Raw genomic sequence first — 12,847 nt, 5'->3', positions numbered from 1 at the left:
TGGGAGACATGAATGTGATGTTATGTTTATCGGAAAGAAGAAGAGTAATATTTCTCTTCAGTGGGAAGGATGCAACTTCATCTCTGCAGGTATGGCCTATTTGACTCCAGCCTCAGGGCCATCTTTGGAGATTTACATTCATTTGGGGGCCTAAATGGTTAAAATGGTACAGAAGGAAAAAAAAACAAACTTCCAAATATTTCAAAAAATCCTTCGAATTGTTGATGGTTCTCCACACAACTTAAGAAAATAGATTTTTTTCTCTTTGGTTGAAAACTACATTTTTTTTTTTTTTTTTAAGATAATATAGGAACAAGATTGACACTGTGAAATTTTAGGATTTATTAATCTTATGAGCTATAATTAACCTATCAAAGACTTTTTAAAAGATTTTAGACAGGTGGATTTCTTTGTGTAAAGAACATGAATTTTAGTTTTTACTTCTTGATGTAGACTTAAAGGTTTTGTTCTATAGTTTCTGTTAACTAGTGAAGGAGTGGTCTAGAAAGTAAGTTTTGGAGATATATGAATAATGGAAAGCCACCATGGCCACATGGGGACATTGGAAGCGTCTTTTAAAGCATGTAGGCCATGAGCTGGGTCTTAAGGGATGATGAGAATAATGGTGGGTAAAAGGGAAGAGCAAGAAGGTTTTTCAAAGCATAGGAAAGGTCTGCTGATGCTTGGCATGCAGGGAGGTGCCAGGATGGGATGTCAGCTCTCCAGTCAGCTTCAAAATATAACATCCACATCTCTGCCTCTGGGAGTAGTATTCATTTTGGTAAAAGTGGAGGAAAATTGTTTTTGATGGAGACATTCTGGAAAACAGTGATAAAAATTTAGAGCATGTCCTGTAGCTCACATGTATAGCCATATAACATTGCATTGTCGGGCTATGGTCCCTTCTCTGAGACACGGTTGCAATGTGATTATTATCTAGTTAGTGATGAATTTGTCGGTGCTGTTTGAAAGTTTACCTACAGTGTTGCATTAAGCTCAAAACGTTGTGAAACGGAGGTTTGTGCACATAGAATGAGTGTAGACACATGCTTCCCGTTGATGTGTATTGAGCACATCTATTATACCGCTGTATATAAAACTCTGTTAAGTGTGGCCTGGCCAGTTTGACTCAGTGTTTAGAGTGTCAGCCTGTGGACCAAAGAGTCTCAGGTTTGATTCTGGATTCTGGTCAAAGCATGTACCTCTGTTGTGGTTTGGTCCCTGGACCTGGCCAGGTCATGAGAGAGGCAATCAGTCAATGTTTCTCTCTTTCTCTCTCTTTCCCTCCCTCCCACTCTATCTGAAGATAAATGGAAAAATATCCTCAGGTAAGGATTTAAAAAACAAAACAAAAAAATTTTGTCAAGGGGTGCCTCCCTGGGGCTAGTCTAGGTGAAAAATTCCAAATGAGAGTGTAAATTCCACGAATTCTGCATGAAAAACAGAGCTGACTCACAAGGCAAGGGACTCATTTAGACACTAGCCTTTACCTGACTTTTCTACAAAATTATACATTTGTTTCTTGAAAGGGGACGTTTGGGAGAATTATCTTCCCAAAGGTATTTTTGTGTGCATATAGCACTTGAAGAATGAACATTTATGGAATGCTTGCAAATATGCCAGGCCTTTATGTGCATTTTACCTTCAAAACAACCATCTGAAATAGGCAGAATCATGTCTCTTACATTAAAAGCATCACGGGAGTGGTCATTGTTTTCTATTTTGTCTCCTAAGTGCTTAACATAGTACCTGCCACATACTAGATGCTCAATTAATACTAGTGAAATAAAATGAACTGATTTTATTGAATCTTGTCACTTGAAGAATTAGTGGTAAAGAATAGTTGAGCGTATTTCCCAGGACTGCAGAGCCACCAGGGGGTGGGGGTGGTGCATTAGAAAGATCTGAGTGCATATTTATCTGCCTGTAAGACAGTATCATAATACCTCTCCATGATGGCATTTTTCATGAAAGAAAAATGACCTTTATAATTCTCAGTAAGGTGGATGTTACTAAGTTAGAATCGGGACTCATCTAGGAAGCAGACAGAGCTGCTGATCCTCCCTGGATTATTCTGCAGTTGAGTCCTCTCCTGATTCAGAATGGAGAGAGATTTTACATGAACATTTGTAAGCTGCCTTAAATCCTTTTGAAACAAGGATGAGTGGACACAAATATACAAATAAGCAATGCTGAGGTTATACTATGGTTTCACTTTCATGTCAACAGCTATTTACTTACTAAGGGCCAACTCAATTTCTGGGAGCAGGGTTATAATGGAGAAAAGATATAATTCCTGCCTGAATTAGCCCACAGCTTTACTTTAGGTGGGGTGATGAATCAAATTAGTGATTTCTAAACCCAATTGTATATAAAAATAACCCACAGAGCTTGTTAAAAACACAAAAGTGGACTATCAGAGGTTAGGTCTCAAATTTTTATTTTCACCAATAACCCCAGATGATTCTGATTACAGGTATGTGTCAGAAACACTGAATCAGACACACACCAAAATCCCCGCCAGCTTTAGAATTCTATAATTTGCTATTATTCCAAAAGTTTCTTACAAAAATAGTGAGGAATAAAAGGTATGTATTTCTCCCAGCACAGCACTGTTCTGAGAGGGGACACTAGAGCAAAAATGATGAGCTGCTGGTAGAGTTTGGTCTGGGAAGTCGTAGGTAGCTCAGACCAAGCACCAGCCCACACTCAGAGTGGCTTAGGCCAAAGGTAGATTCCTTAAGCTGTTTATTTAGGTTTGGCTACCTTGGAGTCACTTAGACTAATTATGAAAATTAAGCCAGCCCAGTTGCTTGTATTTTAAATCTTTCTTACATAGTTAATCGTTCATGTATACCTGTGCCTCACCCGCGAAGCTACACAATGCAGCTGCTTCCTTTCCTTAGAGGGAAGGAACTCAGTTGAATATAAGACCTGAAACAATAAAATACACAGAAGAAAACACAGGTACTAAACTTATCAACCTTGGTCTCAGAGAAGTTTTTGTTAACTTGACCCCAAAGGCAAAGGCAGTAAAAGAAAAAATAAAATAAATGTCACTACATCAGACTAAAAAGCTCTGCACAGTGTAAGAAATCATCAACAAAACAAAAAGGCAACTGACTGAATGGGAGAAGATATTTGCAGTTTGCAAACAATACCTCTGATAAGAAGCTAACTGATATATAATCTAAAATATATGAAGAACTCATACAGTTTAACAACAAAACAATCAGTCCAATTAAAAAATGGGAGAGGACCTGAACAGACACTTTTCCCAAGAAGACATACAGATGGTCAACAGCTATATGAAAAGATATTCAACTTCACTAGCTTTTAGGGAGGTGCAAATCAAAAGCCATTCCATGTTTTTTGGTTTGAATACTCCTGGTTTGAAAAATGTCTTTTTGTTGTGTGAACAATACATTTTTACTAAGTACTAAAAAATAAATAGACAAATAAATAAATAATGGCTTTCTGTAGAACAAGCCACTCAAATCGCATTCAGTTCTGTTTATCACACAAAAAAAACAAACCAGTATTAGTGGCTACTGAGAGTTATATGCTAATAAAAACCATCCGTTAGTCTTTGTGTATGTTAAGATTGCTTTATAAACACTGAAACATAGGACAATAATTGTTAATATTTTGTTATACATAATAATTACATTTATTAATAATTATAGTAGTTACCATTTATTTGTTGAATGTTTAATATTTTCAGGCACTATTGCTTTTTAATGTTTTCCACACTTTATTCAATCATTATAATAACCTAGAAAAATTATCCTCTTATGATCCCCATTTTACTGATGAAGAAATGTAGGTTTATGCAGACAGTTTCCTGAGACATCCAGCTGGTAAGTTCGGGCCCAGCACTCAAACCTGGTTCTGCTTTGACTCCAGGACCATGTTTCTAAACATGCACTGAATTAGCTTTAAGTAAATAAAGACGATCTTGCCCTATACCAGAATGTCATCCTCTAGCCATTAAAACATGTTTTTGTAGAATATTTAAAGGCATGGGAAAATGTCCATGGTATAATACATATTTATGATACACAATAAAAATATGTATATATACATTTAGAAAAATGCTTGCAGGAAATACAACAAAATGTTAACATTTTTCTCTGGGTGGTTAAATAACAGATGTATTTTTGTCTTCTTCCCAATACTTTCCTCTGTTTTCATATTTTATATAATAACTATTTATAGTTAGAAAGTTAATTATATGTTATTAATTAAAAGACTATTAATATATTAGAAAGATTATAAGAAAATTCATCAAATATTGAGAAGGCTTTTATTTTTTTTTAATTTTTTAATTAATTTATTTATTTTTGTTACAGATGTTTCTCCTTTTTCCCCCACTGATTCCTTCCTCCCCCTCCCTCCCTGCCCTGTCCCCAGCTCTGTTGTCCATGTCCATTGTTCATGCATACATGCATATAAGTCCTGTGGTTTATCTCTCCCCCACCACCCCCTCTTCTGGGGATTGTCAATCTGTACCCCACTTCCACGTCTCTGGGACTACCCCATTCCTCAAACTGTTATGTTCATTATATTACGCAAATAAGTGAGATCATATGATACTTGTCTTTCTCTGTTTGGCTTGTTTTGCTTAGGGTAATACTTTCCAGGTTCCTCCATGTAGTCTCAAAGGATAAGAGATCTTTCTTTCTTACAGCTGCGTAATACTCCATTGTGTATATGCACCACCACTTTTTTATCCATTCATCTACTTGGGCTGTTTCCAGATCTTAGCTATTGTAAATAGTCCTGCTACAAACATTAGGGTACATATATTCTTTCTGATTGGTGTTTCAGGCTTCCTAGAAGTGGGATCACTGGGTCAAATGGAAGTTCAATTGTTAATTTTTTGAGGTAACACCATATTGTTTTCCATAGTGGCTGCACCAGTCTGCATTCCCACCAGCAATGTACTAGAGTCCCCTTTTCTCCACACCCTCGCCAACACTTGTTGTTTGATGATTTGTTGATGGCGGCCATTCTGACAGGTATGAGGTGATATCTCAGTGTTGTTTTAATTTGCATCTCTCTGATGATTAGTGATGTTGAGCATTTCATCAGAGAGATGCAAATTAAAACAACAATGAGAAGGCTTTAGTTAGACAAAAGAGTTAAGAACATGCAACAGTATCATTCTTTTACTTATACTTTCTAAAGACTTCTCATAGAAAAAAATTAAAAATTCAAATGCCTTGGTTACCATATAAAATCCTTTATAATCTAGACGTTGGTTATTTTTCCAGATTTATAATGTATCTCCTGGGTATCTTTCAAGACTTAATGTCTAAAACTTTCTATGAAATATATTCTACTCTCTGGTTTCATTGGCCACTCAAAGGTGTTATATTCCTTCAGAATTCAGTGCTTGTACATGTGGTTCCATTTGCCTGGAACCACTGGACTGTAACCTTCTTGAAGACAAAGGTCATCTTTTTTTAAAGATTTTAAAATTTATTTTTAGAGAGAGAAAGGGATAGGGATAGATAGAGAAAACATAATGTGAGGGTGAAACATTAATTGGCTGCCTCCTGCATGCCCCCTACTGAGGATTGAGCCTGAAACCAGGCATGTGCCCTGATAGAATCAGCAACCTTTTGGTGCACAGGATGATGCCCAACCAAGTGAGCCTCACCAGCCAGGGCAAGGTCATGTTGTCTTAACACTGGTATTCAGTTTACCTACCACAGTCCTTACTACACAGTAAGCCTTCAATATATATTTGTTGAATGAATAACTAGTCTTTTTTTATATACTCCTCCCTCCATTTTCAGCATAACTAAGTAGTTAGGTCCAGGCTTTAGAGCCAATAAAGTGGACGAGTGGTGTGTGGTGTTCACATTTACTCTATACATTTGTTTGAAACTTTTACAGAGAAAACGCATTCATATACTATTATGTAACTTGAATAAGAATGACAAGAAAAAATATTTTAATAGAATTTCCCCTGAAAGAGAGGATAAGATTAGTTATGATCATCTTTTAAAAAAATATATGTTTTTATTGATTTTTTAGGGGGAGAGACATAGAAACATTGATCAGCTGTCTCCTGCATGCTCCATACTGGGGACTGAGTCTGCAACTCAAGCATGTGACTGACTGGGAATCGAACCAGTGACCTCTTGGTGCTTGGTGCATGGGTCAGTGCTCAACCACTGAGCCACACTGGCTGCACTTATTATCATCTTTTAATCCTTTGTTTAACCATCACCTCCTTTCTAAAGCCTTCTTGTAATCCCTTTAGGTTTAGTTCTTCATCTTTCCAATTTCCATTTTGCTTTTCATGTCTCTATATCTATGTATTTCACTACATTGCAATTCTTTATTTATGACTGTTTCCCCTACTATTATGTGAAGGAGAACGTATGGTCTACTAATTCACCTTTATATTATAAAGGCTTAACTCAATGTACATTTGATCAGAACATGCGTATGACTCCTTTCTCAAATAACTCACAGACTGTAAAAGACCCCAGTGAGAAGGCAACGTCTTTTATTTAGGTGAAAAAAATTCCTCATCCGCTTCCTGTTGCTATTCACATGCCCCTTCAATTGAAGCATGCCTGGCCAACCTGTCTAAAATGGCTTCATCACCCAGCCAGTGTGGCTCAGTGGTTGAGTGTTGACCCATGCACCAAGAGGTCACTGGTTTGATTCTGGGTCAGGACACATGCCCAGGTTGTGGGCCTACTTCCCAGTGGGGGGCATGCAGCTGATCAATGTTTTCTCTAATTGATGTTTCTATCTCTCCCTCTCCCTTCCTCTCTCTAAAAATAAAGAAAAATTGTTTGTAGATTTAAAATGGCTTCATTTTGTCCTTCTTCATCACCCTCTATTTGCCTCTCCTTAGCATTTATTACCATCTAACATGGTATATACTTTACTTATTTATCTCTTTGTTCCTTGTCTCGCCTCACTAGAATATAAGCTCCACAAAGAGAGATATGTATCTGTTTGCTCACTGGTATATCCCTAGAGCCTGAAGCAGGCCTTGGCATACTGGAGGTATCCAATTTGATATTTGTTGAATAAATGAATTCCATGTACAAAACTATAGAGACAGATGGTGGGAACAGTGGAGTGACTTTACTATAAAAAATCTAAGCCCTTTTTCCTGAGTACTGCTTTGACAACCAATAAGAGGCACTGATCTCAAGATAATGCTCTGGAAAGAGCTTTTGGTGCTAGTCTCTTAGATTTACTGACGTACAGATCTCATCAGGACCTGAATTGCTCCTAGTAGACAATTAAATGAAGAGAAGGGTGACCAGCCTTTGGTACAAGGTAACTTGAGGAAGTATCTGCCTGCAAGCCTGTCACACACCTTGAAAATGGTTTAGGACTCTGCCTCTCACTCAATCCATTGGCTGAAGGCTGCAAAGGTGTGTCCTTCAGATCATGGCCTTGAACTGTATGTAAAGTCTTAGCTTGATTCATACTCAATGCAGGTCTCAGCATATACCCATCTTAGACAGGGTACAATCTCAGCTAAGTCTTCTCTAGAGCACCAGGCATCTTCCACTCAGTCCACCGAGGTAAGTGGAATGAGAAACAGATGCAGGGGTGACTAGCGGAGCTAACTTACTGATAACCTGGACAACAGGTTGGGAGCAAGAACAAAAGATACATATTGTTTGAGAGCATCTGCCCTCCCCCTTCATTTCTTTTGGCAACTGAAGCTAACATGGGCTGTTGTTTGCTCAGACCTTTACTATTTTTAGTTGATGAAATCAGACTGTCCGCTCTAAAAGAACACTGGTCATTCTGTTCTCTCTAATGGGGAGACATACCCAGTTTATCAAAATTAAATCTACATATTTTTTAAAAAGTTAAAAATAATGGGGCGTGACTTTCTTGTTAAGCTCTCTGAAAATTGTCATTGCCCCATCCAAAGACCACTTCTACAGACTCAGGCTCACGAGTTCTGAAGAAAAATCATTACCAGGTGTGTTTGTGTGTGTGTGGCAATGGTTGTGGATGTGGGCGTGTGGTTCATGTTGAGCTTATACTACTTGGCTCAAAAGCAGTCTCAACTGAGAGTGACAACTATCCATTAATGCCATAATGCCTACAAAACCCCAGCTGTATTTTCCATAAGGTAGAAACAAATACACCGTGGTTAATGTAGGTCAGTCATGATAATGCTACGTGAGTTCACACGCTGGCATTGCTATTTTTGCTAATGCTTAAAAGCACATTATTTAACCTTTTAAAAATGTGTTCTCCTCAGCTGTAAATTTGGTAATAATTGGTTAATATAGAACCTTAATACAGGATTGTTGGGAAGATTAAATGAGAGAATACATGTAAAACATTTAGTATCATGCTTGTGACACAGAAGCACACACAATAACTGTTAGCTTCAATAGTGAGCATTTCCACCAAGAAAGAGCAACTTTCCTTCATTTGAGGAATCGAAACTTTGGGATTGGGAGAGGTCCATGGAGAAGGTAGCATCTGATCATTACCACCACTTCAGCAACTTGGAGAATCTGAATGTTAAGAATGCATTATTTAGTATTTTCTTGATTTTATTAACCGAGGAACATGGAATGAGGAACTGTTTAAAAGTGGGACCTCTCTTCCTAATACAGACAATCACGTATAATGCTTAATAGCATCTACAAAAACACCATTTAAAATGACTGTTTGTAGCATTATCTTTCACTATAAGTGGCATTAACCATGCATACTTATATTTTTAAAAAACATATCAGCAATTATTCTCAATAAGAAAAAAATGGCTCTAGAATCACTTTTAAAATGCACATCCCTAACTTACTGTGTTGTCAGAGTGACTGACAGTTTGTGACTGACATTTGGGCATTGACAGTTTGTTGGAAATGAGTGCAAAACTTTATCTATGAAGTCTCTCTCAATAAAGAAATTTTTTATGCTTCCGAGGTTAATATAGACAAGAACATCCTATTATACCAAGATCATCAAATATGTGAAAGGAAATTGACAAAGAAAAAGACAGCGTTTGTTCTTCACAATACTGGATGCAAATTTGAAAGCCTGTTCGCTTTTTTGAAGACATACCTCATTGCTTCCTAATTTCTTCCCAGAAGAACAGACTGGGGTTGTAAGGTGTGACTGAATGACTAGTGATATCTAATTATCACAAGCTGAACACAAGGCCTGTTGCGGAGTATTGGGTCAATTCACATTTCTAAATCAATTAGCAAAAGCTATGAGAAGAAAGCATCAAATAGCTGAATATCCTCTTGGTCTACATTTAGTCAAGATCACAAGGTATGGCTGAGAATCACTAACAATTAACACCTGATCATTCAGCCCATAACCTTATTTGACATTATGTTTGTACCTTTGGGGAGGAGGTGTGGAATAGCAGAATAATATTAATCAACCGTTCCTGCAAAATTGTGATCTTTTGGGTTGATATCACCACAGAGATGCCCTGATATCCTGATGTAACATCTACCTCCAAACATTTGTAGCTTCTTGGGGAATTTGCTGGGCTATTTGACAGTACTCTACTGTGCTCCAGGGCCCTTAGGAACTGTTCTTCAGACACGTCTAAATGTTAAGCAGAGGGTAAACCCAATAGTGAGAAGAATCACTTCATGATAGATTTGGTATTTTTCAGAGACCATAACATGCAAAATTTTTGGTGCAGTTGCTTCTACTTTCTGAATCTCTCACATTTGTCTTGGAAGTGCTGGCATAATTCATCTCTCTGTGCCAAGATAAGAAAGATCCCTGGACAAAAAGCAAAAAATAGACCATTGTTTGCTGTGTGGCAAAATGATCTGTTTAGTTTGGATTTCATGCCATGGTTTTGTATTTTTGTATCAATAGACTAATTTTTAGAGCAAGTTTTGGTTTACAGAAAAATGTATCAGAAAGTACAAAGTTCTCATATATTCCCTCACCCTGCCCCCAGTTTTCCCTTATTATTAATATATTGAATTAGTGTAGTACATTTGTTATAATTGGAGAACCACTATTGATACATTATTATTAACTAAAGTTCACAGTTTACATGAAACTTCACTCTTTGTATTATACATTCTATGGGTTTTGACAAATGTTTGATGACATGAATCCACCACTATGGCACCATATAGAATAGTTTCACTGCCTTAAACATGCCTGTGCTCCCCTGAAAACCCTAGCAACCAGTGATCTGTTCTTTACTGTTCCCATAGTTTTATCTTTTCCAAAAAGTCATGTAGTTGGAATCATACACCTTTTCAGATTGTCTTCTTTTAGGTTAGCAATATGTTTTCAAGATTCCTCCAAGTCTTTTTTTAGTTTGATAGCTCATTTCTTTTCATCGCCACTAAATCATATTATATTGTCTGGATGTACTCCAGTTTGTGTATCTATTCACCTACTGGAGGATATCTTAGTTGCTTCCAAGTTTTGGCAATTATTAATAAAGCTGCTATAAACATTTGTGTGCAGGTTTTTGTGTGGACTTGTTTTAAATTCAGTTGAGTAAATACAAGGAGCATGATTACTGTTTTGTATGGTAAGAGTATGTTTACTTTTGTAAGAAACTGTCAAGCTGGCTTCTAAAGTGGCTGTACCACTTTTCATTCCCATCAGAAAGAAATGAGGTTTCCTGTTATTTCTTGCTTGTCTTTCCAATCAAATGGTTTTCACTGTTGAAGAGGTCATGAACTACATGAATTCTAAAAAAATATGTAGGAAACATCTGAAAAGTCAAGCAAATAGCTAACAAAAATCTTTTCTGTATAGAGCACTCATATCTTTGAGGTTTTGAACTATGGAGTTAACCTGTGTTTCATGTCCCCAAGTACTTCCATCTTGGCCAACATCAGAGCCTTTTACTCGAACCTCATGTTTGATCCTCCAGCACCTATTTTAACTCCATTCAGTTGGCAGCCAGAGTGAGCTTTTCAAAATGCAAGTTCTAACCTAACACTCCTAGGAGACAGTACAAATCCTTAATATAATTTCTAAGGCTTTGCATGTATTGATAACTACCAATCTCTCCTGTTTCTTCTCTAATGATTTTCTTGATGGCTCAGTTCACTTATCTCTGCTGGCTGCTTCCCGGTTCCATGAGAGTGTGAGTTAATAATCCACCACAGAGCCTGAGCACATACCATTGCTTCAAGTCAAAAGGTGTCTTCTCTTGTCTTCTCTCCCACCTCTATCTTTACCTATTGAAATCATATTCTTCAAGTCTCCTCTGAACTGACTTTTCTCAGGAGATGTTCTCTGGCACCCTGCTCACATTGGGCCCTGAAGTTATTGGCTTCCCAGTGCCCCACTGTTCTCATAGAATCTCCCATAAGTGTTATTTCAGTTATCTGCTTGATAGTTATCTCTTTCTCTAGACAGTATGTTTCATGAGGGTAGGATTGCATGTATCTGACTTGCTGCTTTATTCTCAGGAGCCATAGTAGTGATGGGGCATTGCAGGAAATCTATAAATACTTATTGAGTGAGTAGATAGATAATAACAAAATATAGATATTATAATTCCAGATAGAAATGTCTATGAATTAAAAATATCTTTATCAATGTGCTACTGACAACAGAAACTTCCATTATTCAGAAAAATTGCTATTTCTTTTAATAACTCCAGAAATCTGATAAAGCCCTTTATCATACCCACTTAGGCATAATACCACGTTCTTCATGACTTTACTCCTAGGTACTTCTCTAGCCCCATCACCTGCCACTTCTCCCTTATACGTGATGCTCTAGTAATGCTGGACTGAACTGTTTACTATTTCCCTTAAGCACCATGTTGTTTTATGGCCCTGTGACATTGCTCAGTCTTTTTCTACTGCTTGAAAGATCCACACTGCCTGGAAAACCACCTGTGATTCTTTTTATTTTTTACTTTTGAAATTACAGTTTGTACCCAAAATTATTCTGTATTAGTTTTAGATGTAGAGCATAGAGGTTAGATAATCATGTACCTTACAGACTGGTCCCCCTGATATTTCAAGTACCCACCTGGCATCATACATAGTTATTATAATATTATTGACTATACTCCTCATGCTGTAATTAACATCTCTGTGACTATTCTGTAACTACCAATATCTACTTCTTAACCCCTTCACCTTTTTCATCAGCCCCCAACCATTCTCCCCTCTGTCAACTGTCAGTCTGTTCTCTTTATCTATGGGTATGCTTCCATTTTGTTTGTTTATTTTGATACAACTTAGGCGTTACCTTCTCCAGGCAGCTTTCCATAGATGCCTGGCATAGCCAAGTGTATCTCTGTGCTGCCATACCAGTCTGTATGGTCTTATATCATGCTAAAATATTCAACAAATATTGAATGAAGGAGATTCAATGTCACTTACAAAATTACATCTACATCATTAGAATATTTCTATTTATCTTCCTATCTCCCTTTGAGACTGGGAGTGACATCAGTGATGAGACTATTGGCCTTGCTCACTGCTCTGTCTCCAGTGCCTGGCAGGAATAGCCACCTGATCTAAGTTTACAGAAATCAACTGAATGATCAGTGCAAACAGTAGTAAGCAGGGTCAGATTTCCTCAAGAATACTTCATTGAAACAACCACAGCATTCTTTTTGTTTATCCTAGATAACCTAAGATCTTACACAACTATATAAATTTGCAGACTTTACCTCTACAGCTGTCAGAATTTATTTCTTCTACACTACAAGATGAGTGATTGTGTCCCATCTACAGTCTAAGCTGAAGGAGGATCCCCAAATCAAGGCTCCTATCATTAGAGACACCTCACAAAAATGAGACCAAAAGTAAGATTTACCTAGGTTCTCTTGGATCACATTCTAGTTTTTCCTCCACTGTCTGAGACAATAATTATTTAT

General features: G+C 37.3%; 1 protein-coding gene across 3 annotated transcripts in view; it reads right to left on the bottom strand.

Annotated features, from left to right (window-relative positions):
• Nucleotides 1-12,847, bottom strand: part of GRM5 (glutamate metabotropic receptor 5) — a 508,001-nt gene that overhangs the window by 215,866 nt on the left and 279,288 nt on the right. The window lies entirely within an intron of this gene.

Source organism: Molossus molossus, unplaced genomic scaffold (assembly GCF_014108415.1).
Source record: "Molossus molossus isolate mMolMol1 unplaced genomic scaffold, mMolMol1.p scaffold_m16_p_13, whole genome shotgun sequence".
Taxonomy (NCBI): Eukaryota; Metazoa; Chordata; class Mammalia; order Chiroptera; family Molossidae; genus Molossus; species Molossus molossus.
The sequence above is the reverse complement of the archived record's forward strand: the minus strand, read 5'-3'. Positions and strand labels throughout refer to the sequence as shown.